General features: G+C 43.4%; 1 protein-coding gene across 4 annotated transcripts in view; it reads left to right on the forward strand.

The window, feature by feature from the left end:
• Colgalt2 (collagen beta(1-O)galactosyltransferase 2) overlaps window positions 1-24,974 on the forward strand; it is a 104,794-nt gene that overhangs the window by 42,863 nt on the left and 36,957 nt on the right. The window lies entirely within an intron of this gene.

Consider the following 24,974-nt stretch of genomic DNA (forward strand, 5'->3'; position numbering starts at 1 on the left):
TTTTGCAGTATGCCAAATGTTATACCCTTGACAATATGACCGAAAAAGAAAAAGAAATAAAAGACTATAGGTTTAAAAAGAAATAAAATAATCATTATTCCTAGATGATATGATTGCATAGAAAAGCCAGCAGAATTTGTAGGAAGGTTACAAGAATTGACAGAAAATTTCACAGAATGTGCACATAAAAATCTAGTACACTTCTATTTACCACCACCTACCAGAAAGTACACTCATTAAAAAATCTTATTTATTTATGTTTGTTTTAAGATTTTTTTTTTTAATTTAAAGTGTGTCTATGTCTATATGAGGGATACATGCACCTGAATGCGGTGCCCATGGAGACCAGATGAGGGAAGTCATCTCCTGGAGCTTGGAATTACAGGTTGTGGGCCACCCAGTGTGGGTGCTGGGAACTGAACTCAGGTCCACAGGAGGAGAAGGAGGAGGAGGAGGAGGAGGAGGAGGAGGAGGAGGAGGAGGAGGAGGAGGAGGAGGATGCGCTTTTAACTGCTGAGCCACCTCTTCAGACCCTGCTTGTTTGTTCTGGGATGTGATCTCACTTTGTTCACCAGACTGGTCTCACACTTTTGGAGTCAAGAAATCTCACCTCAGGCCCTCAAGTCACCGGGACTAGAGAGCTACACACACACACACACACACACACACACACACACACACAGAGCTAAAAGATGGCATTTACAATAGCACTCCAAGTCATAGGGCACATAAGAACAACCCAAACACAATAATGAATGTTTTCATGAAGAATCTAAAATGCGTTGAAATCTTTAAAGGGGACTGAAATAAACACAGAGTTGCTAAGATAAAAAGGTCAACTATTGAATCTACTTTTAAAAAGGAACTACTTGTTTTAAATAGGCTAAGTAATGAAATTATTTTGTCTGAGTTTATCAAATGTTACTGGACTGGATATTGTTAATATATATAATGGAGGTTTTTTGTCTGAGTCTGTCAAATGTTAATGGAATAGACATTGTTAATGTAATCTTGACTGTATATATTGTATATACTTATTAGATATAGTTTTCCTTGTATTAGTTATAAGCTTTTTAAAATTTTAGACAAAAAAGGAGAAGTGTGGTTGATATATTGTGCACCCCAATAAACTTATCTGGGGGTCAGAATACAGAACAGCCATAATATTAAACATAGAGGTTAGGCAGTGGTAGCACACGCCTTTAATCCTAGCATTCCCAAGGCAGAGATCCATCTGGATCTCTGTGAGTTCAAAGCCACATTGGAAACAGCCAGGCATGGTGACTCACACCTTTTATCCCAGGAAGTGATAGCAGAAAGGTATATAAAGCATGAGGACCAGAAACTAGAGGTGGTTAAGTTTTTAGGCTTTTGAGCAGCAGTTCAGCTGAGATTCATTTTGGATGAAGACTCAGAGGCTTCCAGTCTGAGGAAACAGGATCAGCTGAGGAACTGGCGAGGTGAGGTTAGCTGTGGCTTGTTCTGCTTCTCTGATCTTTCTGCATTCACCCCAATACCTGGCTCCAGGTTTGATTTTATTAATAAGACCTTTTAAGATTCGTGCTACACAGAGTCACAGGTGTTCATGGGGAGGATACGTCAGTAACCACATTCTCTCCAGGCTGGTCAACAGAATTAATGTAACTCTAACAACAACAACAAAACCCTCAAGATCATTCATGATCTTGGATTTATTTGAAAGAGCAAGGTTTATGTATGAATATTCATTATTCATAAATCAAAACAATTATTTTAAGGGGAAGTTTTTAACTCAAAGACACTGTAAACAGTAGAAACAACCCACAAAACTCATATATGCAACAGAGGGATAGTACTGAGAATAAAAAAAAATTGTGAATAAACAAGAACCATCCAAGGACCTAGTAGAAGAATGGGTAAACCCAGGGTGGTATGGTCACAAACAGGAAGCACTAATGCCCATATATATATGACAGCCCACTACTTGCTCAGTGAATAGATGATGCAAATGAACACCACAGTGAGAGATCATTTCTTACCCAACAAGATGGAAAAAAATGTAAAGCCCAACAACACCACGTCCAGTTAGAGTCGTACAGCAAGAGAGGTCAGAAGAGCATTGTCTGTAATAGCAAAACTCTGGGAAAACCCCAAGTGACAATCAAGTAGATTACTAAATCATGATATAGTTATACAATGAAGCATTATAGCACAGACAAGGATTAATTGTAAATGCAAATATCAACGTGTATGAACTTCGATGTCCATGTTAGAGCCACAGGAAATAGATATAGTGTAAGTCTTTCTATGAAGTTCAAAAACAGTCTAAATGAAGATGTAGTCTGCCTGGGGTTACATATATCTATCTGTTGAAGAGCAAGAGGGGCCTGGGGATACGGCTCAGACATAGAATGTTCGCTGTTCAAGCACGAAGAACTGAGTTTGAATTCCCTGTACCCCCATGATCCGAGCCTATGATGCCACTCCTGGGACTGTGAAAACAGGAGGAGCCCTTGGACTGGAGAGCCAGCCGGTATAGCCAGTTGGTGAACCAAGGTTCAGTGGGAGACAGTGTCTCAAAAAGAAGATGGAGAAATGATTAAGAAAAACAGATATCCTCTGGCCTCAGCGCGCACACGGACACATGTGCATACAACATGCACATACAGACAGACACCCAGCAAGAAAATCAACGGCAAATAATTCAGATCAGCTGTTATTGGCTGAGAGGGAGGATGAGTAACTTGGGGAGGCACACAGTGAATTTCTAAGACAGCTACTTAAACTAGTAGGTGTTCTATTGTTTTTTGTTTGTTTTGGGGTTTTTTGTTTGTTTAATTTTGTTTTTGTTTTTTTGGTTTTTTTTGGTTTTTCGAGACAGGGTTTCTCTGTGTAGCTTTGCGCCTTTCCTAGAACTCACTTTGGAGACCAGGCTGGCCTCGAACTCACAGAGATCCACCTGGCTCTGCCTCCCGAGTGCTGGGATTAAAGGCGTGCGCCACCACCGCCCGGCTTGTTTTTTTGTTTTGTTTTTTTGAGACAGGGTCTCACTATGTAGCTCTGGCTGTCCTGGAACTCACTATGTAGACCAAGCTGGCCTTAGATTCACAGAGATCTGCCTGCCTCTGTGCTATTATGCCTGCCTGGCCTTTCTAAAATAACAGTTAGGCCTCTTATGTTTATTTCATGAAAATAATCCATGGCATTATGTGGATGATTTATGTAAACTTACAAATCCTAACCACTTCTCCAACACTAGATCTATTTACATATTTTTATATTAAGTCTATTTAAAGGCATAGACTCTCTTACCTTTTACTTTTAAAATATATGGATACACTTTGTATAATACAAAGTACAATAAGAAACATAACAATCGACACTATCTATGGAATACTTTCCAATGAATCTTTTTTATTTTAAATTTGTCATGACACCCTTTTAAAGCAAAAGACAGTTTTTTTCTACAGAAAATAAACTTGAGTGGTAAATTAATTTGCTTGAAATTTCACTCTAGGTTGGTGATAGTTAATGGTAGTTTGGTGGTAGTTGGTGGTAGGTTGGTGGTAGTTGGTGGTAGGTTGGTGATGGTTGGTGGTAGGTTGGTGGTAGTTGGTGGTAGATTGGTGGTAGTTGGTGGTAGGTTAGTGGTAGTTGGTGGTAGGTTGGTGGTAGTTGGTGGTAGGTTGGTGGTAGGCTTGGTTGTGCTTCTTGTTTTCAGAGAAAGTTCTGATACTTGCTGCTGACCCAGGTCATGAATTTGTTCTCAGTTACTAATTTGTTCCTTTGAAGACCTGATATGTGTTGTGTCCCTCTGAACTTGAACACTATGCCATCAAAATTGTTTCAACAGTAAAGTTCAAGAATGTAAAAAGGCTGAATAGTTAATAGTTTGGTTGCCTAAGTGGAGGTGCCCTCTGGGTGCAGACCATCATGTTTATAATAGGTCATCTCTCAGATACCTGCTGTGGGTCCAAACTCGAGTTCTGTGAGCAGATGGTTCTCACTGTAACCTTCTAACACAATTGTTAGTGTGAGAGAAGCCAGTGCTGGCAGCAACTGTCCCACAGTCCTCCCATCCAGGCAGGCGCCTCTAACAAGGTAAAGTCCCAGCCTACTTGAAAGTCTGAATATGTGCCTCTTTCTAGGAGAGAGAAGTGCTCTCCCCCTCTCAGAGCTCAGTACCCAACGCTTAAGGCTAGGTCTCTTTCATTTCATCTTCTCAGTCATAGTTTGACTTACGTTTTATCTCATCTGTCCTGCTTTCCAGGCCTCTTGATTGAGCACTGAAACTCAATTGTTGTCTATGTATGTTGTAAACCATGTATCATTAGATAAACATCCCGGCTTCCTTGGGCCGTTCTGCTTTTTGTCTTTCCTTCTGTTACTTAAGAGGGTCAGAGGCATGGGAGGCACAGTAAGTCAGTTCCCTGAGGCTGCATCAGTGATACAAATGGTGAGGGAGATCCTGTATCCCCCCTTCCTCTTGAGCCTGGAGTCTATGCTATCTGTAGAAGGCTGCTGCGTACACAGCAAATATGTTGCATCATTTATAATTGATATCTCATAAGCGTGGCAGTTTATTAAATAATGGAGGTCAAACCACTTAGATCATAGTTTAAAAAGAATACTATAAGATTACGGTAAGATTAAAAATAAAAGAATCCCAGTGTTGGTTTAATCAGTTAATTCAGATCAAAGAGTTAAAAAGAACAACACTCAGTATATTTGAAAAGTTTCAAAAATACACGTTATCAAGAGGACAAGTAACAGAAAGTTGAATGTTAGGAGCAAAGAGATCATCATAAAAGTGTTGAATTTAAAAAAAAAAAAGCTAGATAATGAAGAGACCAGTGGAAGATTGTGAATCTCCACACCTCATGTAGGTGCAGGAAGAGGGATGAAGAAAAGAAGCTGGAGTCCAGGGGTGCAGCTTCTGTGTAGGACAGGGCAATAATTATGATTGATAACAATTAGTTACATACGTCAAAGTAGCCAGTCGAGAAGATTTTAAAATGTTTCCAACACATTGTAAGACAGAGTCACCACCTGACGCTACAGTGACAGTCTTGCTAAGTCACAGACCTGACTGGGCACGTATTGAACTATCACCCTGTACCCTATAAATATGTGAAATTGCTGCACTGAAAAGCAACTTCTCAATGGTCTACCTGAAGATGAAAACGACATATTTACCAATGTTACAGGAATTAGAATGCTTTAAGTCAGTCAAGTGTTAAATTTTGAAAATTGTGAAGAAAATGCAGAACCTTTTCTCAGAAAAACAATAGGCAAACCAAAACAACAACAAACAAAAAAGAAAAAAGGAAGGAAGGAAGGAAGGAAGGAAGGAAGGAAGGAAGGAAGGAAGGAAGGAAGGAAACACACTCTCTACCTGAGAGCAAACACACAGCAAAGCACTCTAAGAAGCCCTGGAGCTCTGGCTGGTTGGTGTGGTCTGATTTCTCTAGACTGAGACTTCACTTGCAAAAAAATCTTGCCAGGGAAAATGCCGCAAAGAATCCTGGGAGTCTATCCTTACCCCACCACCCCAGTTAACTTCGACTGCATACTTCTTGGCTGGGTTTAAAACATTTACTAGGGGCTTGTTGTTCATCTGTGTTCAGACATGACTAGATGCATTTGGAATTGATCCTTAGATTATGTATCATTTGGCAAATAAATTAGATTTTTAAAAATTCTGCTTGTTTGGAGGATTTTTAATCCCTACTGAATCAAGGCCAAATGTCCTTTATTGGATTATAATGCATACATTTCTTATTCATGAGCTACTTACGCTTGCAAGTTATTGCTATAAGGCTTTGGAAATTTTATGTGTAAAATGATGACTTTTAGTGGGGCGTGGTGGCACATGACTGTAATCCCAAGACTCAGGAGGGGGGTAAAGGCAGAAGGATCAAGAGTTCAAGGCCAGCCTGGGGCTACACAGCAAATCCTTGTCTCAAACAGCAACAGCAACAGCAACAGCACACACACAGAGTTGCTTTTCATGTTTCATGGTTTTGTTTTTCCCATCTTGTTTCTTCGTGGTGAATTTGGGGATATGTGAGGAAATTGATGGTTATGGAGCGGCGTGATCTAGTCAAGACTGAACCTGGAAGATTCAGCCCCCTGTAGAGAACGTTATCTACTGACAGCATCAAATCAGGTGCAGGTGACTTTAGTTTCTATTTTTAAGAAATTTGGCTAATGTGAGACATTTAATTCTATGCTTGGTGTTTGGGTTATTGCTGCCCTTGAGCCTTCAAACGAAATGTCTACATCTACTTCTTTTGAAAATTCCTCTTTAATTTACAGACTAGTTAGGCAGGGTTATCAGTACAGGCTGAGTGTCCCTTATCCAGAATACTTGGAATCAGAATATTTTAGGTTCTGAGTGAAAGGATGATAAACGGTGCTGGTAGCGGCATTGGCTACCGCATGGAAAGGTCACGGTCACGACAGAACCCAGTGTTAGGTTTCAGAACTTTATTAGGGGGGAAAATGGGGAGGGGAGAGAGAAGGATGGTGGGGTGGGGGAAGAGGGGAGCAAAGCAGAGCAGGGCAGAGAGCAGAGAGAGAGGGTGGGGTCTGCATCTGGCTTTTAAGGCGAAGGTTGTGTGACCACTCCGGTAAGTAGTGGTCAGCGCCCCCTGATGATGTAGGACGCAAGACCCCGAGCTGTGCATGTGCAGGAGGGAGGACAGGATCCTAACACTGAGTCTTTGGGATATTGGAATATTTGAATTATTTTATTCCTAATCCCTAAGTCCAAAATGCTCCAAACTTTTTTTTTTTTTTTAATATTTCAGATTTTGGAGCATTTGGGGGTTTTCAGTCAGATTAGGATGTTTAATGTTCACAAAGCAGCTTTGTGACTGTGTTTTCATCCAGGAAACGGAAGACCCTACTTCCTGGAATTTGTAAGGATTAAAAACAAAATGCATGAGATTCATTTATCAGAACCTTGTATGAATGCTGCACCAAAGGGCTTTTGCCAGTCACCATATACAGGTCGCAGTGTGGTGAAATGTGGTTCCTTTTGGATTCTCTGCTGAGGAAAGTGGGGTCAGTAAGTTTGAATGTGGCTCTGGTGGAGCCCCATCCCTCTTCCACACATAGCATGTGGGAGCAGAGGTAAAAGACTTCCATAATGTCCCACCAGGATGTAATTTGGAGACAGACACTTGAAAACTTAGCCGGGAAGTTCCAGGGAAATGAATTCTGACAATTGGACACCAACTGGTTATCCTTCTGTTGTGTCTCTAAAACACTCCTTTAGCACGGGATAGCCTGGGCTAGGGAAGTCAAGGCTCCCACCAGCCTTCTTGGTCCTAGGATGGCCTGAAAGTGAAGGTGCTGCCTTCTCCTAAACTAGCTCAGCTGGACTCTGTTTACAATGGTGAGTGCCAAATTGTCCTGCTGGATTTCTAATTTGGCTGAGCGGACACACCCTAATGAGGACCGGGAAGAAGGATGACTCACCTCTTGCCATGTTTACCACCATCCGCAGCCACATTTGCTTGAACTCAGCCTTGGCCCAGTGTCTCCTGGGGTGCTACCTGATCACCTTCTCCACTTACTCCTGGACAGGTGGTGGGGCTCCTCCAAAAACCTTTCAACAACTCAGCACCGAACAGCACCAGACCCCAGCCTCCTTCCAGAGTTGGCTTCAAAGTCAGACTTCCAGATAGGGTTGGTTAAACAGGAAGGAAGTCCCCCCACAGACGTTTCACTATTTTACTTGAGACTTTATTTCTTTGGGTGAAATCTTCGTATAGTTTGTCTTTAGAGAGAAAAAGAATGCCACATATAGCATTTTTACATTCACTAATTAGTTTAGCAACACTTAACTTGTGTTGGTAGGTGCTCTTGTGGGCGTTAGGACGCAGTGGCAGATACAGTCAGTGATGGACACCTTACACATCCTTGTCCTTGTGGAGACTACATACTAAAAGTAGAGAAATAAATCATTCACTCTCACAACAAGGAAGGAGATAGTTGGTGTCAAAAACCTGAAGTCAGGTATTTGACCCACTTGGGGAGGTCAGGGAGTCTTTACTAACCTGGAAGTTTAGGATAGGGAATCCTGGACCTAACCTCCGGAGTCACCAAATGAAATCCAGAACAAGTTTTCCAAAAATAAATGTCCTACCCCTCCTTAAGCGGTTCTCAACTAAAGCAGCCGCTAAGCTGGGCCTGGCGGTGCACACTTACAACCTCAGTGCTTGGAAAGGTGAGGCAGGGGGATTTCATGTTTGAGCCAAGTTTAGGCTACGTAGCAAAACTCTGAGAAAAACAAACAACACGCAAAACCAAACTCAACAGCAGCAACAAATGGGCAAAGATCTTTGAGCCTACTTGAAGAGAGAAGACAAAGCTAATTGTTCAAGAAGCCTAAAGAAGAGCAGCCGGCCAGCTATTCCTAAGCACTGTTGACTCTTCGAGACTTCATTCAAAATTATGAACACTTCACTGGTCGCTGAGGTAACAGGGATGGCTAACGAGGGTTCTCTAACAACTAAGTTCCCTGTGACTGAGGTATTGACAACCCAGCACCTGCTGATACACCTAGCACTCCGAGGGAAGAGTTACAGCTTCCTCCTCCCACGTAGTTACAAGTATTTCCTTCTGCTTTGAATGTCCCTCCAAAGTACAGTCTCTAGGTAAGGCACAGGGGACCATTTTCTGAGGCCAGCTGCCTGAGCAAAGGCTGACTCCGACTCTTACTATCGCTGAGACTTCAGGCCTCTGTGGACTTGATTGTTCTCCTCTGTATCGTGGAGCTAAAAGGGTGCTACAGGAGAGTGCAGTTGTGGGGATAAAGGGGTTGCTCTAAGAGTTCTGGGTCGGAGTCTGGCAGATAAGAAGTGTATAGCTTGGTCTTCTCTGTTTGTTTCCCTCTGCAGAAGGCAGTGAGTTCTAACAACGGTCGAAGACATAAGAACTGTGTACACACACACACACACACACACACACACACACACACACACACACACCCCTTTACACAGACACTCAGACCCTGAAAACACTCTAGGAGTACACACTGTTCCTTTCCTCTGACGTGAATTTTCCCTAATGGAGATGGAGGGAAAATATCATTAGCACAGCTTCCTGTTTGCTCTGACACCACCACTGTGAATAAAAGAACTTGAAACTCTTCAGAAAACAGCCCTTGGGACTCCTGAACTTGTGAGTGGCTATGGGTAAAGAATATGGATATGTATCTAGGGGCAGCCAACTGCAGTCTGCCCTCCAGACGTGGAAACCACAGATGAGTTGACACAGGAAAGCCAGACTTCCAACTTTTTAAAGCAGGTAAATTCAAGGCAGACGCTTCCCTCTCCTCCCTGAGCTAGCTGCCATATTGTCACTGGGATGGAGACAACAGGCTTTGTGTCAGCTGAGCCAAATTCTTGTCTGATGGGAAAACAGCCTCAGATTCAGTTTGCAAATCAGGTACTTCTTCCCTTTGTTCTTGTTTCCGGTCTAACTCTATCAATGGGGAAGCAAGGACTGGAGCAGGAGTGAGGTCAGTGGCTAAAACAAAATCCAGCACAGGGCTGGTATTGTCCTGATATAGATTTGATGTTTCCTTTGATTAAGTACAGAGCCTTGGCAATCGTGGCCACCACATTTTCATTTGGCTATTAACCAAATGAAATGCTTGTTTCTCCATTAGCAGTCATTTAATAACAACAACAACACACACACATACACATCTACACATGCACACACATATGCACATGTATATATACACACACACACACACACATGCACACACATGCACACGTGCTAAGTGTTATTATTTACCAGGAATAGTTTTTGAATAGAAGAATCGGATATTTAACCTGGAAGATAAAAATGAAGTTGTGGAGAAAATGGGTCAGAAAGTCTGAGTTCATACCTTTCCCAGCCTATGTGACTACTGAACCCAAGAATAAAAGTAGAAAATGGCCACTCTTTTGCTACACACAAGAGATTAAATCTAGCCGGGCGGTGGTGGCGCACACCTTTAATCCCAGCACTCAGGAGGCAGAGCCAGGCAGATCTCTGTGAGTTCGAGGCCAGTCTGGTCTACAGAGTGAGTTCCAGGACAGGCACCAAAACTACACAGAGAAGCCCTGTCTCAAAAAACCAAAACCAAAAACAAAAACAAAAAAAAAAAGAGATTACATCTAGGACCTGGAAGATACTAAAATCCACAGGTGTTCACGTCGAATGACATAACCTTTGTACCCATGATCTGTGCAATCATCCCACATACTGTAGAGTGACATAACCTTTGCACACATGACCTATGCGTGACCATCCCACTTACTGGAGTTGTCTCAAGGTTACTTGTAACATCTATTGTTACAGGGCACATCCCTTGTACGTGTTTGCCTTGTGATGTTGTGTAGGAGATAATGACAAGAAAAAGCCTGCAGATATTGGGTACAGGCACGTCTATGAAAAGCTTTTTCCATCTTTGGTGGTTGAGTCCACAGATGTGACTGCTCAGGACATGAAGGACACAGGGCAATGGAGTCCAGTCAGCCAGTACAGCACACACTGTTAGAGCTCCTCATTTAAAGAATTCAAAGACGACAACACCACACTCTGAAAACAATGTACTATTTCAAGTCCGGTAAGATGCTAAGGACCTAGGAACACACACACCACCACTGCTTCCTAAACCCATGTCCTCTGTGACATTCTGACACCCCAAACTTCTGCTCTGCTGTACCTCCTTGACTGCCACGTCCTAGCCCAGCAGATTTGCATTTAGTCCCCAATGCCATCTCATGTCTCTCCACGCATTTTCGTCTTTGGAGAATTCTTCTATCCTTCCCTGCCAAATATCTGCTCTTGTTCACATTTCCTTTGGGCTCCTCGTTCTTTAAGAAGTCTCCCATGGCCCATCCCACACCCTTCCAGGCGTCCCCTCCCCTTCAGTGACTGCCAGTGACATCCAGAATTACAAATACTTAAGCACATTTATTTCCTATTGAACTGTGAGGGATTTCCCTCACCTTGGTTTCAGTGACAAAATAGGATTTCTCAGCAGCTGCTCTGATCCTAGCACAAAGGAGAGATATCATGGTGTCTGTTGAACTAGGGGACTACATGGTGCTTTTGTAAGTTCTTGTTAGGTTAAGGGTTTGATAAGAAGGGAACCAGCAGACAAGTATTTTCAAGCAGGTCCTATGAGCACATCCAGGCATTGGTTTAATGCAAGGGTGGAGAATGGGCAGAGCCAATAACCCTACTTCACAGCATGTAGTCTTTAACTTGAATAGCTAGTGTCAAAGTTAAATTCTTTTTTTTTTTTTTTTTTTTTTTTTCGTTTTTCGAGACAGGGTTTCTCTGTGTAGCTTTGCGCCTTTCCTGGGACTCACTTGGTAGCCCAGGCTGGCCTCGAACTCACAGAGATCCACCTGGCTCTGCCTCCCGAGTACTGGGATTAAAGGCATGCGCCACCACCGCCCGGCCAAAGTTAAATTCTACTGAGAAGAAGAAAGAAAATGGTTTGGAATGCCTATAGTCCACTCTCTCTCTCTTTTTTTTCCCTGTGTTTAAATGGGAGTGTATACTTTTATTATTTTTATTAGTTCTTTCAGAGTGTTGTACGTGTTTTGATCACATTCACCCAACTCTTCCCAGATCCACTCCCTCTTCCCTATCCACCAAACATTGTGTCCTTTTATTCCAGCCTATAAAGGCCAATTTGTGCTGGAAGATATAGTCTTCCACTGGAACACGGTCAACTTACCAGAGACCACACTTAGAGAAAAGTGTCTCTCCCTCTCCCAGCAGCTGACAAGGCCAATATCTCCACTGTAGGATTGCAGGTCCAACTCCCATCCTCACGGGGAGATTTAGTCTGGCCTGTGTTTTATGCACGCTGTTGTGACCACTGTGAGTTCTGTACAGCTCCCCTGCTGGTCCAAAAGATGCTGTTTCCTTGTGGTTATCCACTGCCTCTGGCTCTTAGACTCTTCCTGCTCCCTCATTTGTCATGGTCCATGAGGCTTGGGAGGAGGGGTACAGTATGTATGTTCCACTTATGGTTCAGCATTCTGCAGTCTTTTGATCTCTACCCTTGGTCACTTGGGGGTCCCGGTGTTAATCAACATCTACTGCAAACAGAAGCTTCTCCGATGAGGGTTGAGAGATCCACTGATCTATTGAGATAATGATAAGTCATTGGGAGTTTAATATTTTGTTCATTTAGCAAAATAATGGAAGTATTCTCTCTTATGGCCTATGACCTGTCTAGCAATAGTAAATTATAATAACTCTGAATTATTTACCTTAACTGCTTATGTTGAATATTGTTATATGTATCTTAAAATCCATTTAACAAGGTGTCTTATTTCCTGTGTGTGTGTGTGTGTGTGTGTGTGTGTGTGTGTGTGTGTGTATGTGTGTGTGCATGTATGCATGTGCACTGACATGTGTGTATGGTAGGGACAGTCACAGAAAAAGGACAATTTTCAAAGAAATTTTATGAAAACCCCCTAAACTATTGACATACATTACCTGTTATTACCCTATTTTACAGATGGAAAAACAAGACATAGACAGAGCAAGTAAATTGGTTCCGATGGTCAAGCCAGTTGATGGTGGAACCATATCCCCATCTCTGTAGGTTTTGTTTGTTTGTTTTTTTTGTTTGTTTGTTTGATTGATGGATTCTGTTGAGGACATGGTTTATCCTGGGCCTGTATGGCTCTGAGCTAGGTCTCTGCATACACGTTATGGTTGTGTAGCTTGGTGTTCTTGTGGGACTCCCAACATGGGAGTGGAGGCTGTCTCTGACTCTTTTGCCTGAAACTGGGACCATTTTCCTCCAACATGTCCAGCTGTGATATGAAGGTTTGTGCCTTGTCTTCTTGTATCTTGTTAGGTCATGTTTGATGGATGTCGCTGGGAGGCCTGCTCCTTTTCTTTTTCTTTTTCTTTTTCTTTCTTTTCTCTTCTTTTCTTTGAAGGGAAACAGGAGGAGCTGACCTGGAGGAGAGGGGATATGGAAGGAAGGACTGAGAGGAGTGGAGGGAGGGGAAATTGGAGTCAGGGTGTAAAGTATGAGAGAAGAATAAAAGTCTTTTTTTTTAAAGGGATATGATTTGTCAAATAATTGAGTCAAGTAGCTCAATTCTATGAGTAACCAGAATACTCACGATCTCTTTTAACTGCCGTTGTCTCCATGAAGAAATGAATCAGAGCCGGACTTTCTGCACAGCCTCCTGATATTCTTCATCACAGGACTCTTACAATGTCAACACAGTTCATTCAGAGCAGCCCCCAGGGATGAAGCCCTCCTGCTGGTTGCTTCATTCACCAAGTCCAGGCCTTGGGCTGCGCTTTTTCTGTGGTCATCCTGGCTCCAGCTTACCATGACCTCATGTTCCACATGTTCCATGTTTTGCCATGGCATTGCCCCATCAGGCCCTAGGCCTGGCTGTTTACACCAGTGGCCATCACCCAGCCTCAACACCAGGCTGTGCTGGCGTCCGTCCCGTTGGGGCTTAATCATCAGGTCCTGTTCCAGCTTCTCCACTCAGCTCCTCCATGAAGACCTGACACTCCCTGTGTCCTCACAACTGGCCTTGAGATTCTGAGTCCTTGCATCTGTTCTTGTCATGAAGCCAAGATACTGTGAAGTACAAGAAGTGTCCTAGGCCTCCAAATAGGAAGCTGAGAATTTTTAACAGTTAAGAAAATCAAGGGTTGATTAAAAGTAAAAAGAGCCGGGCGGTGGTGGCGAACATCTTTAATCCCAGCATTCGGGAGGCAGAGGCGGGTGGATCTCTGTGAGTTCCAGGTCAGCTTGGTCTACAGAGCGAGATCCAGGACAGCCAAAGCTACACAGAGAAACTGTGTCTGGAAAAAAAAAAAAGAAAGAAGGAAAGAAAATTCAAGTAAAAAGAGAGCAAGCCTTGGGAGAGTCCCTCAGCCTCAAGGTTCTCATCTATAAGATGGGACAACAGGAGCAGGAGAGATATCTCAGTTGGTAGTCAGATCCCCTGCACTCACTCACAAAGAATGGCCTCAAATGCCTGTAATGACTATAATGGAGGTCAGGATCAGGGAGATATTAGTGGTTTGCTGGCCAGCCAGTCCAGCTGAAAAGGCCAGATTCAATGAGAGATCTTGTCTAAAAAGTAAGATGGAAAAGGCGTACACCCACAGGTGTGAGTGTCCCTGCACATACATGCACACGTGCATACAACACACACACACAAGATGGAAATAATAATATCAGTTTAGAGTTACTGTAAAGATTAGCGTATAATAATGTCAGTATAGAATCTCCTTCAAGATTAGAGTTGTGCACATAAAACATGCAGCTTGGTGCCTGAACTACATTAGGCTTTCCGTAAGTGGCAGTAGATATGTATACTCTTTTCCCATAAAAATTTGGGGCAGCAATACTCAAGGGAAATGAAAATGCATCCCCATAAAAAGCTTGAAAAACAAAAGCAGTCAGATGTCCATGAACTAAGGAAGGGACAGAGAAAACGTAAGACCCATGCAATGGAATTTTATTTGCCTATTAAAGGAAATGAAGAGCTGGTATGTGCTACAAGGTAGAGAAACCTTGGCAACATGCACAGTGAAATAAATCGCACACAAAAGAGCACCGTGGTACAATTTAATTTGTACAAAATATACTAAATTGACAAATCCATAGAGACAAAAAGTGCAATCGTGGTTATGAGGGGCTGGGAGAGGGGAGGGGTGCTCATAGATGTGGGGTTTCTTTCTGGGGCGAAGAAAGTAGTTTGGATCAGACAATGGTGACGGTTGTGCAATTCTATTCAAGTATTTAAAGTCACCGGATAGTATACTTCAAAAGGCAAATGCTGGGTATCTAAATTACACCCACATAGAACGGCTACTTAAAAATTGCGCAGCAGAGATGATGTCTTAGTTGCCAGTCAGTGGGCAAAGACATATTGTTGGAAGTAGACACAGTCCCTGGTGTTTGCTCCATTTTTTTGTTTGAGAATTTTATACATAGACACAATGTTTTGATCAAATCCACACTAACACTCTCTTCCCATCAATTCTCCCAGTAAAGACTGTTTGGCAGAATTATTTGGACCTTGCTCTATGTCCTAGTAACTTTAATGGTCAATTTTGACACAGCTTGGTAGGAAAGCTTCCATTGAGAAATGGTCTTGCTTAGATTGGCCTGCAGGCATGTCTGGCGCGCGCGCGCGTGCGTGCGTGCGTGCGTGCGTGCGTGCGTGCGTGTGTGTTGGGGTGGGGTGGGGTTGTCTTGATTGTTAATTGATGCAGAAGGGCCAGCCTCTAGGCACAGCACATGCCCTGGGTGGGCAGTCCTGGAAGAAGGCTAGCTAAGGATGACCCTGAGAAGGAGCCAGCAAGCAGTGTTCCTCCATGGTTTCTGCTTCAGTTCCTGCCTGAGCTCCTGCCCACACTTCCCTCAGCGAAGGATTATGACCTGGATTTGTACGCCAACAAAATTGTTCTCCCCCTAAGTTGCTTTTCATCGGAGTGTTTTGTAACGGCAGCAGAAGAACGTGAGAGCACTCCACCTGTGTGTAGCTTTCCCTTCGCACTGAAGATGCTTGCTGTGATGATGCAAGTGGAGAAATGGTATTTTTTTGTCCCCTCCTAGGCATATTTGAAATACTTAATTACTAAACTATGTGCCCTGAGCAGTAGATGGATGGGCCCTGGCTACCAAGAACTGAAATAATGTCGTCTTTGTATTGGGTTCATGGTTTCCTGAGAAGTCGTGCCAGGCTGGAATATTTTCATGGCATTTCAGCCTGAGAGTTCTCATAGGTTAAAAAAAAAAAACAAAAAGCTACCAGACTTTTCTCTCTCAGGCTTGCACAGCTGACTTCTTTTGGACAATTCGAAAGTCTAGCTCTTCTGAACGAAGTCCCTCATGGCTCCAAGCAGATGGAGCTGCGGGGGTCTCTCATTCACAGCCCTCCTCTCACAGTCCATTCCTGTTTATGCTCAGCTTTCGTAGGTGTGGGGTTTGCATGGAATATCCCCTTGAGATTTCCCATTCACTCACTCACTCATCAGATCCTCACTTGGTCGGTACTTTATACCACAACTCTGACAGGGACTGGGATAGGCCTTATCCTCTGGATCGGATCTGATAACAGAAAGAAATCAAACCAGTGGAAGTTTAATAGCAGACACAGGCATCTAAGCCAGGTTGAACTGACTAACGGAAGGGCGGGGTACCAGACTCCAGGAGACAACCTGGATCCACTGTAGCATCTCTTTAGGACCAATGCTTCAAAGGGAGGAATGTGTCATCCCTGTCTTCAGAGGACTTTTACACAATAAAGGATTTAGTAATACTAAAAAAAAATAAAAAATAAAAAAAATCCAGAACAGAGAGAAAGAAAGGAAAACGAAGCGTGGGTGAAAATGGGTGGGGATAAGAATGAACAAGGAACAAAGGAGAGTAAAAAAGGCAAAAAAAGGTACTTACACAAGTGCCAAACAGATCGGTCCTGTCTCAGATAATGCACTTGATATTTTCATAGAATTCTAAGGTTTTGACTCGAAGGGAAATTGTGATGAATCAACCCAAGCAAAGCTTGCAGTGAACAGATGAGTCTGCCCATTTTTCTTGTTTCCCATTGGGAAATTTCCATCCTCTCATACTGAGGGGATCATATTGGTTGTGTAGATTAATATCCCTTACCCGATATGGCAGGTGTCTCATGTGCATCTTACTGTTGGGACAGTGTGATGGGGAAGTTGCGCTGGGGCTCAGAAGGCCTGAAAGAAAAGTCCAAAGTGGAGGAAATCAAAGTAATACATAACTTAGTTCATTGTAGGACTAGAGCAATAAATGGCATCATTATTGGGTTAAGGGTTAAGTCCTTAACACACAGATCATGCTCATCCCCAAAGCATCCAGAAATGCCCTCCTGACACTTCAATCAATTTACATCTGTTTCATTGTAATAACACCGGGCTTATGAATTTACAGGTAAAAATTTTCAGCAGAAAATTTTTTTCTCTATGAGCAAAATTCATGACATTTAGGACTGAGATTGATTAATGGGTTGCATGTTTCTTTCCCTTTTATTGAAAATAGATTTTTTTTTCATGCAATATACCTGGATTACACAGTTTCCCCTCCCTCTAGTCCTCCTAGTTCCTCCCGACCTCCCCTCCCACCCCATTCCTGTGTCTCATTAGAAGACAATCAGGCATCTAAGAGATTATAATATAAAATAATGTAATATGGTATAATAATATAATATAATACAATATAATGTAGTATAAAACAAAAACAAATAGAAGAATAGAGTAGCACAGTTTCTAATTGGTCCTAAAAATAAAAACCCAGAGTTTTTAGGGTAAATGCTGAAAGATCAGAGAAGTGAAAGAGTCAACCACTAGAGAGACTTCTTACCTCTAGGAATCCTCAGACCGAAGAGGGGGTGGGGAGGCAACCTTTTGTTTCCTCCTGCCTTATATTCCTCTCTCGGCCCAGCCATATCGTTTCCTGTCTCCACCTCCCTAGCGCTGGGATTAAAGGCGTGAGCCACCATTGCCTGGCCCTGTTTCTCTTTTAGACTAGATCAATCTCGTGAAGCCCAGGGTGGCCTTGAACTCCTGATCTTGCTTCCTCCTCCCAAGCAAGTGCTGGGATTAAAGGTGTGTGCCACCACTGCCTGGCCTCTATGGTTAACTAGTGGCTTAACTTCACACTCTGATCTCCAGGCAAGCTTTATTTGTTAGAGCTCAAACAAAATATCACCAACGAAGTGGAAAAAACAGACAGATGGAAAAGACCCCAAGAAAAGGCACAAGGAACAAATATAGATGCAAAGACCCACTCATCTGGACACTCGGGAATCCCATAGAAACACAAAACTCAAAGCCATAATATGCATGCAAAAGGACCTGTAGGGGGGAAAAAGGAGAAAATAAGAAAAAAGAAATAAAGGAAAATCCCCGATAGGACATTTTGAGATAAGCAACCTCCAGAGATGCCACTGAGTTCATTTTCTGTTGGCATCTACTGGGCAGGTGGCCTACCCTTAAGGGTGATTTGTTTCCCCAGTGAGACTCCCTTGGAGACAAATTTTCATTTGTTAGGCGTGATCACTTAGAGATGGCTTCTGGGTTAGGGGCGGGGCCTGTGTCCACTTCTCCTTTCAGCCCTCGGACTCTGTAGGCCCTGGACTTGCTGTCCCGGGCTCTGTGAGTTCTTATGTGCCTTGGTCCTATTGTGTTTAGAAGGCCTTGTTTCCTGGTGTCCCCCACCCTCCATGTCTTACACTCTTTCTGCCTCCTCTTTCACAGGCTTCCCTGAACCCTGAGGAGAGGGATATGGTGGAAATATCTTGGTTGTGGCTGAGTGTTCCAAGGTCTCTCCCTCTTTGCATATTGTCTGGCTGTGGGTCTCTGTATTTGATCCCATCTGCCGCAGGAGGAAGCCTCTCTGAGGATGGCTAAGTAAGGCCCTGATCTATGAGTACAGCAGAATGTCATTAGGAGTCATCTTATTGCCCTGTTCCCTTAGCAGAAGAGCAGTATTTGGTTTTACCTTAGGTCCCTGGACTATCTAGTCTCAGGTTCTTGGTCACCCAAGCATGGAATGGACCTGAAGTCAAAGCAGACCTTGGTTGGCTACTCCCACATAGGTTGCATGCTTTATGGAGTGCTTGCCCAGGCTTCAGTGTGATGTCTGTGGTTGTTTCTGGAATGAAGGGGTGCACTGAACATGGTACTGAGAGCACAGGTATTTATTTTGTTGGCAAGGAGAGTTTCATGAGAAATTAATTTATCTCATTTCCTAGTTTATTAGGACCCAGGAAAAGGCTTTTGTTGGGAGAACTCCCCAGTTCCCTAGTCTGTATTTGTATCCTTAATCACATCTGTATCTGTAATCTATAATCTATAATCAATATTTAGTTTCCACCCATCAAGATGGGTTCTAGATGTTTGGAACACTACTGGGTAACCAGGAGGCAAGAAACAATGCGTGTATTTTCCCCAGTGGCTAAGCATGTCCCTCCCTTTGGTGGGTCTGCTTCTGGGGAGTCTCTTGCTAGGATCAGAATGAAGATGGGGTGCTTTATGGATGACCTTTATTGAATATTAATTTCATCAGTTATTTCCAAAAGGGGGGTTTTATTTTAGGTGGGATTTTTGTCTTCTCCACCAACAAGTCTTCACTACTGAATGAAAAAGCCACTTCAGAGGGAACTTGAATGTTTGAAATCTCAACCTGGAAAATTCACTTTTTGCCAGGCACTACTCAGTGGGAATGGTCCAAGCCCTGACTATCTAACGGCGTCCATTCCACCACCGTTCTCTTGAGCCTCTGGAGAACACATTGCTCAGATTCTCAGGCAGCAAAGAACAACTGCTATTTAGAGATGCCATTTTTCTGAGGCTGGCTGCAATCCTGGTGCTCTGTATTGCCAGGGCCTAGACTTTCCCCGAGGCCCAGTGCATATGGAAGTGATCGAGAGTACCATGCCCTCAATAGCTGAGGAATCCAGTCTAGCTTCAATACGGTTCCAGTGGCCCCCTGCTAACCAATGTGAGTTTAGCCCTAACCGCCGCAGAAGGACTGTGGTTAAAATAAATGAGCCCGTCCTGATTACTTCAAGCTGGCTATCACTGAAGAGCCAACGTTTAGGAATAAGAACTAACTTTCTGGAACAAGGGGAGCTGTCAGGGTTAGTTCTGTTGTTGTTTCTGGTTATCGCCAGGTCAATCTGAGTTCTGCCCCCACCTGCCGTTGGTGAAGCCCTTTCAGCCCACAGACAGGCTTCTTCAAAGGCCCCTGGGCTCTCCTCCACCTCCCAGTGGTGATGCGCCCATCAGTCCAGGAACTTCCTCGGCTAAGACAATCGTGAATGCGCTGTCGGTCATAATTCCAGCGAGTGTTTGCTTTTGTCCTGGGTACCTTTCTGGATGTCAAGGTTCCTGAACCTTTTCTGACTTTCAGAGCTAGAGGTGAGAAAGCGTGGGAACACGAGAACTAGAAACATGGCCAGAGAGGAGGTGAATGGTCCGCGTTAGGTGTCACCAGCGTGGCGCTCGGAGCCATGTGGGTGGTGCACCTGTTTGTGTCAGCCTGCTGTGAGGAAGCAGGTGATCCTGTGTGCTTCCTTTTTGTTTTCCGTGATGGCGTCTCCTTTAGTTACTCGGGTCTCCAGGGTGTCTCATTTGTATGAGATGACTTTGTCTAGACTAATATTTTGATTCCTTTTTTATTTCTTTCAGTGTGTGGTTTTTAGTTGTTCCCTTCATGGTTTCTCTGGGTATTACAATTAACAGCTCAGTTTATAATTATCTAGATCACATTGGTTGCTATGTCATTTTAATAGTACATGAAAATGTTGGTCCTAAATAGTTTTATCTCTCCTTTTTATGCTGTTTTTAATCACAAATTATATCTTTATACACGGTGTTCATTCACTTATTCTTATAATTATTGCTTTATAAAATTATATTTTAAATGCCATAGGCAAAAGCAACTCATAAAATTAAAATACTTTAATACTGAAAAAATAAGCAGAGTCACTGATGGACAGAGAGGGTCTAACCTTGAGCACTTGAAGCCATTCCACGGCCAAAGCTCCCCTACGATGTAAGAGGGATACGTCTCAGTTCTGCAGGGTCTCAGTGCTCCTGAGAGGCAAAGAGAAATCACTGTCAGCTATCACTCTCCTGATTGGACTTTTGTCACGTGACACAAGCTAGAGTTATCCGGAAAGAGGAGCCTCAACTGAGAAAATGCCTCCATCAGAGTCTCCGCAAGCAAGTGTGCGGGGCATTTTCTTGATTAAAGATTGGTGTGGGAGGGCCCAGCCTGTTGGGGGAGCTGCCACCTGTGACCCTGAGTAGTACAAGGAAGCAGGCTGAGTCAGTCATGGGGAGCTAGTCAGCAAGCAGTGTTCCTCTATGACCTCGGCTTCAGTTGCAGCCTCTAGGTTCCCCTCTTGAGTTCCTGACCTGACTGACGTCTCTCCGAGATGAATTGTTACAGCTGAAATTGACGTCTCTTGGAGATGAATTGTTACAGCTGAAATAAACCCTTTCCTCCCCAAGTGGCTTTTAGTCGTGGTATTTACTATAGCAATAGACACCTAAGATATTGGTCTTCAAAAACTAAGGGACTGGTCTTCAAAATAAAAAAGGAGTAAGGCTCGAGGGCTGAGCTCCTCGTGTGCTCTACACTAAGTCAGAGCGATTGGGAGGGGTGGGCAAAGATTAGTGACCCGGAACCTGGTTTTCCAGCAAGCCCATGCGTCTTGATTTGAGCCGCTGTAACCAAACATCTCAGATTACAACACTTGTAAGCAAAAGACTCAGTTTTGGAGCCCGGGAAGTGCAAGATCGAGTTGCTGATAGAGCTGGTTTCTGATGAGGGCTCCACCTCTGCCTCATGGATGGTAGCTTGGTGCTGCACCCTCAAAGAGCAGGAGGATCCCGTGGGGCTCACCTTCCTTCCAAGGCCAGCCCACCCTCATGATGAGGGAATAGCCCCCCAAATTCCTGCCTCTTATGCTATCACCTTGACCCTTAGTCTCATCCTCTGAAGTTTGAATTCTAGAGGAACATTTAGACCACGGTACCATGTTTGTGTTTTCGCTGGCAGTGCCTGGTTTAGTGGCCACAGGTTATTTGTGGAACACCTGTCCAGGTGTCCCCGCTTTCTGCTGCATCACAGAGGATTTGTGTTGTTGTTCACTTGGTGCGTTTTCATTTTCCTGACTCTGGGGCTTGGCTCCAGAGCCTTGTGTATGCTATGGAAGTGTTCTACCATTGAGCCGCATCCCACTCCACATCCTGGGTTTTCTTCACAGTCTCTGAAGGAGGCCCCATTACATCTCTAATCTTGACAGAGAAAAGGATAACAGCCTCAAGGCAGTTCTCACTTTCTACTTGGATTTGATGGGACTCTCAAATTGAGAGAGAGGGAAAAAGTCAACAACAGCAAAACCAACCAACCAACCAACCAACCAAACAACAACAGCAGCAAAAATACCCAGAATGCCTCAGCTTCTCCTAAGGGGAGTCACACATCTGCTGTGCTGGGCTCACTGACTTGATGAAAAGCACTGCACTTAGATGGATGTCTTTGTGCTCAGTTCCTTATGGAATCTTGTGGCGGAACATGCCCCTTACCGGCACATTATTGTGCAGGACTATGAAAATAGAACCGCTAATGGAAGCCTCGTGTTTCCCCCAGGAAACCTGCATCTGGGCCTTTGGCGCCTCTTTCCTGCCCCAGCCCTCTCTGAACAGTCCTGAGCCCATATGCTTTCATTATTACTCACAGAAACGCTTAGTTGTAAAGGAACTGAAAAGCAGTAGCTAGACCTGTCTGCCTGGGTTTCTGTGTATTTGGCTATTGCCAAGGGACTAGAGGGGTTTTAGTGGGAGATGAAAGGCTTCCTCCATGGGCTGGGCTGGTCCAGCACCATTCTTCTTCCTCTGGGACTCACTGTTGGAGAGACGGACCCCTCACATCAAAAGTCAGTGGGAAAGCTTCTCTCTCAGCTGCAGCTGGGAAATTGCTCTTTTCTGAGGAAGCCTGAGAACAAAGAGAGCTCTACCCACCGAGAGAAGGAGCTGAGGAGAACCGTTTCTAAGGAGGATGCTTTAATCCCGTGCTTCCATTTTTAGTTACACATGGGTATCTCTGCAGAGTCCATACGAGTATTTTTCCAGAGCAGCAGTGGACATTTAGGCAGATTTGGGGATTGTTTCATCTGTAGACCGGGAAGATTTATTTCCTTTAGTATTTTACCCAATTTTACAAAAGGACTAAGAAACACTTCCTTCCGTATGGAAGGAGGACAAAGAGCATGTAATCCTTGAGTGATAAAGAGACAACCACCAAGGAAAATGAGGAAATTATTCCACATTACTTTAACAGAACTCTAGTAACTTTGGGCTAATATCATGGTAGAGGATTTTTATTTTAATTTACTCTCATTTACAGTCCTGTGAGTGAAGGATGGTGTTCTGTCAATCTGATTCCGGTCCAGGAATGACTCTACATATGTTTCATTTCACGAGACAGTGGCTCCATGTCCTAGCGCTCTTTGTGGCTACCTGTTGCGGCCTGTGGCCCCGTGTCATAGTGGATCTGACTGTAGCTGATGCGCTACAGTTCTGGGCACGCACACAAGTGCTTCCGTACCTCCTTCGGAACCATTTCCTACCCCCTCGGTGTTTGTAGCCTCCTATATAATCCTGTCCGTGTCCTAAGTGTTCCTGGTATCGCCCTTTATTCCACTCACACAGCTTCCTCTCCAGGCAGCACAGTGCCCAGGGGCCTGTGGGTGGCCGTCCCTTCTAGACCTCACAAAGAAAGAAGCTGCTTCCCATCACTAGCAAGAAGACGCTGGAAAGGACTCACAGTTGGCCATTGGTGCGCACAGCGTTTGAATGATGTTTTTAATAAGGCTGCTTTTAATTCAAATACCTATTTTTATGAACTTCATTATTTGAAACAAAATTTGCAAATAGAAAACATCACACACCGAGACTAGCCAGACCCAAAGTCTATGTATCTCAATGACCTTTTAATCAGTTTGAATGTCCATTCTGACGTGGTGGAGCTCCACACTGGATTCTACACCTTCACTATTGAATATGTTATTATGCACTTACTCACCTCTAACACCGAAGTTCCATGACACAGAACTAGGAAGTCAATTAGCATTAAAAATCTGTGCAGTTTATTCTAATGGTAGCATTAATTAAACTTTCAATAAACAGCACTCGTTAAACTTTTGTTTAACTCCGTAATCTCGCCTTTTCCAAATTGACTTGGTTTTTATTGATGTGATACGTTTCCTTAGTACCTCTGTCCTTGAATTGTATTAACTTGCCTTTTTGATCTCTTAAGTTAATCATAATTGAAGAAATACCCTGGAATTGTATCAGTATTCGAGTTTCAGTAATGAGGGTTTAATCAAGAAAGAACTCAGAGAATATTCTTAGACTTACATGGAGAAGATGGTCAGACTTCATAGACTTAGCAGAATTACTGTACCAAGGTAGTTAATTGTTTTGCACAAAGAGTAATATTTTGATTTTCCTTTTCTCCCGTTGTAAAACTATAAGAAACTTCTGGAAAACCTTGTTGATATTGAACCAGTATCCCACTAGCCTTGTATAAAATAAATCAACAAAGCTAGTCTTAAGTTTTTTTCAAATATCTATTTTAAAAGATAAGTTTTTTTCCAAATATCAGTTGCATGCCTCCATCCTCCATTTTTCCATACCTGTGTCTTAAAGTCACACAGCTTCCAGTTATTTGATATTTACAGAAATATATTCCCTATTGGCTATGTTTTGTCTAGCAACTTCTTGTGTTCTTGTACATTCCTGAACATTCTGCGTCTTAAAGATTTTTTATTTCTATTACGTTGGGGATAAAATCCCCAGTGAAAATAACGAGAAATCCATTATGGAGCAGACTTAGCAAGAACCCACTGCCATATATGGCAGAAGTGCTCTCCCTTCGTTCCTATCAAGGCTGTGCTCTCAGGGGCCAGCTGCTCACAGTCTCAGTGTCTCTCCCTCATGGAGGAGCAGCTGGATTGCCAACAAGTTCTAGGCATTTGCTGCCTTTTAAGGATGTCAGTCATGTCTGTCTGCCCACAACTCTTTTTCTCGGTGTCTCTCTTCTCTCTCTCTCTTTCTCTCTCTCTCACCCAACTCCTTTGTTCTTTCCTCTTTTACTTTTATTTAACACTAAACTTGTGCAAATAAGCTGCAAATCTCATCTGTAGCATGGAACTGGGTTTTATTTTGTAATATAGCTTGAAAATAGTTTTGGTTTTAGAAGTTACTTAAGCTGCCTTACATAAAAGGATTCATTTATATGTGTCTGTCTGTCTGTCTGAGTGTACGAACACCTGTGTTCGTACCTGTGCTTGCATGGAGGCCAGAAGAAGATATCAGGTCCTTCAGAGCTGGAGTTACAGGTGATTGTGGGATGCTTGGCTCATGTGGGT

This window comes from Peromyscus californicus, unplaced genomic scaffold, assembly GCF_007827085.1.
Source record: "Peromyscus californicus insignis strain IS unplaced genomic scaffold, ASM782708v3 Scaffold_14__1_contigs__length_90479793_seg_2, whole genome shotgun sequence".
Taxonomy (NCBI): Eukaryota; Metazoa; Chordata; class Mammalia; order Rodentia; family Cricetidae; genus Peromyscus; species Peromyscus californicus.